The sequence below is a fragment of the Lytechinus variegatus genome, chromosome 11 (genome assembly GCF_018143015.1).
Source record: "Lytechinus variegatus isolate NC3 chromosome 11, Lvar_3.0, whole genome shotgun sequence".
In the NCBI taxonomy this organism is placed as follows: Eukaryota; Metazoa; Echinodermata; class Echinoidea; order Temnopleuroida; family Toxopneustidae; genus Lytechinus; species Lytechinus variegatus.
The window spans coordinates 34,054,075-34,060,613 of NC_054750.1; positions in this window are offsets into that span (position 1 = coordinate 34,054,075).

The following is a 6,539-nucleotide window of genomic DNA, read 5'->3' on the forward strand; positions in this document are numbered from 1 at the left end:
CTAGGCCTAAACAAAGTTGATTTGAATAGAAAAGGGTCATTCACTGCGTTAGACTAACGTTACTTAGATATATATAGATCAAGATCTAATGTTAGATCTATACCAGTTCAATCAATCACTTTGAATATCATAAACATGCGGCCTAACTTTATCTTCATCATTAGCATGATTAGAGGCTATCTAATATAACAGATATTGACTGATGGGATGTGTAAAAAAAAAACATTCTTTGGACCACCTAAAGGATTAATATTTTCCCTCGTGATCATATTTTCCCTCAGCGCTGTGCGCTTCGGGAAAATATAACCCCTCGGGAAAATACAAATCGGGCGGTCCAAAGAATGTTTTTATTACACACTCCGTTAGTCAATATCTGTATAATATATATATATATATATATATATATATATATATATATATATATATACAGTGCGTCCCAGAATAAACGAAACCGAGATTTAGCGATCATTTATCATAACTTAATCATAAATAGAATATACAAATGACCTACCAATTTAAAGCTTAGAATCTCCTCTTTCATCTAATATTACTTAGGTTATTTCTTATTCACGCATGAGTGAGCAAAAACAATTTGAAGAAAGGATACCAAAAACTCATTTTGCGGGGGGTATCTGGGTTTCAAAAAGAAAACCACATTTCTGAAAAGTTCAATATCTGCTCTTTAATTTGGTACCTCAATTACAGAATTTGGTCAAGAAATAACAAAGTTCTGGTCATTTGAAATAAGGCTTGTATTTCCATAATTTCATGAGATAAACGTGTTTTCACCGGTTTCCCACAGAAGCTTTCGCATGGTGAACAAAAGATTTAATGCATGGCTGATCGTCAACAAAACGGAGTGTCGAGTGAGTTAGAAAGCCAGCCTGGAGAACCTCTTCATTTTATGAAACTATTGAAATTAAAGCCTTATTTCAAATGACCAGAACTTTGTTATTTCTTGACCATTTTCTGTTATTTAGGTACCAAATTAAAGAGCAGATATTGAACTTTTCAGAAATGTGGTTTTCTTTTTGAAACCCAGATACCCCCCGCCAAATGAGTTTTTGGTATCCTTTCTTCAAATTGTTTTTGCTCACTCATGCGTGAATAAGAAATAATCTAAGTAATATCAGATGAAAGAGGGGATTCTAAGCTTTAAATTGGTAGGTCATTTGTCTATTTTATTTATGATTAAGTTATGATAAATGATCGCTAAATCTCGGTTTCGTTTTTTCTGGGACGCACTGTATATATATATATATATATATATACATGTATATATATATATATATATTATATATATATATATATATATATATATATATATATATATATATATATATATATATATATATATACTGTCGGTCGGTTGAGAGTCCGCTTCGTTGGTGTGACTATTATCAGATTTGTGATAAAGCTGGATTTGCCGATTGCAAATTTGTCATAATGATATCAAATATGTCATAATAGCACAAATATTTTATAAGATACAGTAAATTCTATGACGTTTGACAAATGTCAGCTTTTCTTTGAATTTCCTGGGTGTATGTAAACTTCTGGCCTCAACTGTATATATATATTTTATAAGATACAGTAAATTCTATGACGTTTGACAAATGTCAGCTTTTCTTTGAATTTCCTGGGTGTATGTAAACTTCTGGCCTCAACTGTATATATATATATATATATTATATATATATATATATATATATATATATATATATATGTATATATATATATATATATATATATATATATATATATATATATATATATATATATATATATACTGTCGGTCGGTTAAGAGTCCGCTTCGTTGGTGTGACTATTATCAGATTTGTGATAAAGCTGGATTTGCCGATTGCATTTTATACTTTGACTAATTTCTCACCAATTTTGCAAATTTGCTATATGGTGAACAAAAACAATGATTTAACAGTGAAATATATTTTGATATTTTATTGGTAGCCTAGCTCCCTCTCCCCCAAACCCAAATCAATATTGCATATGATTTTATACATTACACACTTTCAGAGGAATAATACTTATATGAGACTAGTCGATACAAAATAAGTCGCGTCGGAATAGCCAAAATTCGACACTTAACCAAATACACGCCATGCTCGTAATCCACTTTTCAATAACTAGAGGTGGTTTCAGACCGCCTCGAAGTTCGTTAGTTCCAGATATTCACTGATAGGGAAATTTACCCTGATCAGAAAATACCAGGTATTTTGGTAATGTGAAAGCAAACTACGCGTAATTTCCCCGAAAGAAAATACCCGCTAAATAGTAGGTACTTGGCGAAATTACGAGAACTTTCGCGGGGATTTTTCCAAGGTCGCAGGTATTTTGGCGATGTGAAAGCAAATTACGGGAACTTTTAGCCCTGTGTGTCGTTGGGCGCAGGAGCTGTGGGTGGCTGCTGGGCTAGTGATTTTGAATCTCGCGCCTTGCCTGTTTATTAGACCATACTGCGCATGCTCGTAACTTCAGGAACTTATCCCAAAGGGTATGGTTCAGGGCGGTGTGAATGCAGGAACAAATTAATGGGTATTTTTAGCCTAATAAAGTTCTCGTAATTTTACGGGGATATTGTGATCGAGGCGGTTTGAAACCACTTAATAAGTAATGCATTTTTCTTCCATCATGAGAATCCATGATCATAATAACATAATGCATGCATAAAAATGTACACCGGTTGGGGTGCACCAGGGGTACCACCATGGTGGGGGTCAGACAGAAATGTACCATCTTTACTTTCAGAGTCACTAAGCCAAACAAAAATTGATGAAAAGGGAAAGGAAATTGGGGGAGAATAAGAAAAGGAAATAGGGACGGGGCAAACTTCTAAATCATACCGCCAATTCTCTCACTTTTCCTTTAGGTCACCCCTCCTGTTACCGCCCCCACCCCTGTCAAAATGCACTGATATCACCAGTGATGGCACTACATTTTGTTCGCAATCTTGCGATATATCTGTATTTGGCCATTGACGAAAAGAAAATGATTAAAAACACTTCTGAACAAAGAACATCAAAACCGCAAATGCCAACATTTGATAATGCCAATATTTGACATCAACCATAGCTATTGAAGACTGTCTAACATGTCTAATGCAATTAAAATCCGGTCGTATTGGGTGAAATACAGGGAATCCCCCTTCCAGTTACCTTATGGTTTTTAAAGTACAAGGCCACCCCAACAAAATTTGATTTAAATAAAATGAGAAAAATCCAACAAGCACAACACGAAAATTTTTCATCAAAATCGGATATAAATTTATGTAAGAAAGTACTGACATTTTAAAGTTTTGCATAGTTTCACAAAACAGTTATATGCACATCCTGGTCGGTATGCAATTGAGCAGACTGATGATGTCATCCACTTACTATTTGTTTTGTATTTTATTATATTTCCAATTAATTTTCTCCTCATTGTCATGTGTAAAAAAAGGTTTTTTCTCCCGAACATTAAGAATTACCATTGTTTAACATAATGAGGTTCAGTCAAGTTAAAGGTAAATGCTAGTTTTGGTAACGATATCAAAATGAGTTCGTACAGAATTCAATAACATGACCACCAAAGTGTCTGTTTGTATAAATGAAACTTATGTGCCAAAGGATTCTGGAAGAAATTGTGTAATTGCTGAGAAATCAGCATATAAGCACAGGATTTGGGTAGAGCGTCAGGCCCGACGCTCTAAGCAATAATTATACATTTACCGTGTTTACACATTGACTCGGCTCGCGTGTTGAATCCGCGAGCCGGGTTGAACACTGCGAAGAAGGGATCAGAGATCGCGTTCATACGTACATATAAAAAGGCGAGTTCAACACGGCTCGCGGATCTCGAACGGAAGAAGAATTATGACGTCGCAAATTAAAGGCGGGAAATTCACCGCCGGAATCGAATCTTGTCCGTGCGAACAACAACAATGCCAAAAGTGAAAGCGCGCGCAGTGACCTAGGTCAAGAGAGTTCGACACGGCTTTCTGTTTACACACGAAAAAATTGCCGAGTCTGACTCGGCTCGCGGGTTGAAACCTACGATTTTGGCGGATCGAAAAAGCCGTGTTCGACACGGCTCGCGGATCACACTGATCGCGTTTACACAGCATAAAATTGCCGTGTTGAGCACGGCTCGCGTGTCGAACCCCCGAGCCGTGTCACTGTGAAAACACGTGCGCTTATCTGTGTTGGGGATCTTCGGTGTGAACATTTTTCAGCGTAGATTTGAAGATTTCACTAAGTTCAGTTAATGTAACTGTACCAGAACTAGATCCTCGATGATTAAGCCTTGTCTTACAGACTTTCTCATGAAATCAGTGTTTACTGCAACTACTGGGATTTCTCTTTAACTCTTGTCGAATCTGTAGAAAATTAACTATTGTACAGTGCGTATCAAAAAAAAGTTTACACTTTGAAAAAGCCCTGGGAATTTAAAAATATACAACATGTGGGTAATTTTTGCACATATAATCTTGGGTTTTGGTCTCATCTATCCAATGAAAGTAAAAGTTTTGTCAGAATGTTACTCTTTAGTGAGCACTGTCCATTTCTGTAAAGCTCGCAGAAATCTGTTTGCGCAGAAATGCTCGTTTTCATGCTGTGTCAAGGGGAAAGGGCGAAATCAAACTTACCCTACGAAAGATTTATCATACATTTCCCTTGCACTTTTAGTCAATTGAAATAAAACGGATACATTCCAGCATTTTGTAACAATTTTGCCACCCATAGTGAAATTTCAACTCTTATTAAGCACAACCTTTACCCTATTTGTGCCAGCTGGATCTGAGGACATTACTGACTCTGACTGAAAAGTTTATATCAGACATCACCAGCATTTTTTCACTAAGTTTTTACCATTGAAAGTGGGTTTACATTTCATTTTTCATTTAATACTTGTTTCTCCAAACTTTTCTCAAGTTTAGCAATGATAAATAAACATAATGAAAATCAAGCTTAAGCCATTCCATGTAAATCACACCTCAGTGTAAAGCAAATATCGTCACGATGGGCTCGGTGTGTGGGGGAGTGGTGTGGGGTGAAATGCACTCTTCGAAGTGTTTTGGGCAAGAAAACAAGTCTAACAAGGTAGAAGATATCTTCAAATTAATTTTACTAGCTAAATTCCATGTGTTCTTCATGATTACGGTCTACTTTTATTCGCATAACTATTTCAATGTTCTGCGCAAATCATTTTTCACTAAATTTTCAAAATTAAGTGGTGCTCACTCAAGCAGAAATATTTTTCGACAGTAATATCGTTATTTGATTTAATGGACCTGTACCAATGTTAGAATGTGGCAAAATCTTCAAGATATTACAAATGCATAATTTTACAGGAATTTTTCAAAGTGTAAACTTTTTTTTATACGCACTGTATAATCAAAACAATTAAAACAAGAAATATAGAAGGACATCATCGACTGTCTCATTTACATGACAGTAAGATGTTCACATGACTGCTTTTGTGAAAAAATAAGCGAAACTTTAAAATATCATAACTTTTTTATTTTACATCCGGTTGAGACGAAATTTTTAGTGTTTTGCCAGTTTGATTTTTTCTATTAATTCATGTTATCATTTTTCTGGGGTGGAATCAACCTTTAAGACTATAGTGAAATGTTGACTAGCGATCAGTGTGACCCTCTAAAGACCATGAAGACTGCAGTGATGAGCATAAAGTGTGTGTGGATCTCAATGGAATATGGATATAGTAATGTTGAGGGTGCAAAGGCTCTACCGATTAAAAAAAAGGAATATATACGAGAAATACGCAGCACCGTATCGAATCTCATTCGATATCGGATATTTAAATTCAAACTTGATGTAAATTGGATTAGAAGCCATTTTCAATTTTATGCAGTTCTTTTTCTTTTCTTGAACGGTATGGGGGGTACAGTTAAATTCCAGTTACTTGTACAGAAAAATTCCTCCACTTTGGCTAAAAGTTCCGTCTCCCATTCGACCACGTTTTTCCAATTGTTCTAGACCGTTGTTTTTTTTTTCCGGAATTTGGGTTTATTGGTTATCCATTCTATACATTTTCAATTTTCAATAGAAATTCTTAAAATCATTGATCAATTAGATACAAGATGATAATACTGTTACCAAAGAAACTAACATGTTTTTTTTATACTCATAACTTAAGAATCAACGGTCGGATATATATGAAGATTAATAACTGCGTGACATCAACTCATTAATTGAATCAATAGAAGAAAACCAAAATTCAATAAAACACATTACATCTAAAGTTAGGGAAATAAACCTCCCTGTATCTGTTGTTTTGCACCCAGAAATACCTGTTTTGAAAGTTACGCCTCTTGGGCGCATTCATGTTTCCGTTCCAAATGTGTGATTTTGCACCTTCCCTTAAGAAAAGGTTAACTCTGCACTCTAAGATGGTGTAAAATGTAACTAACTGCACCGTTAAGTGGCCAAAACTAAGCTTCAGTCACAATTCCCCTACTGTCGCCGTACGGCGAGTCGAAAACAGCGGTTTTATCTAATTTATTTAAACCATCCATTATG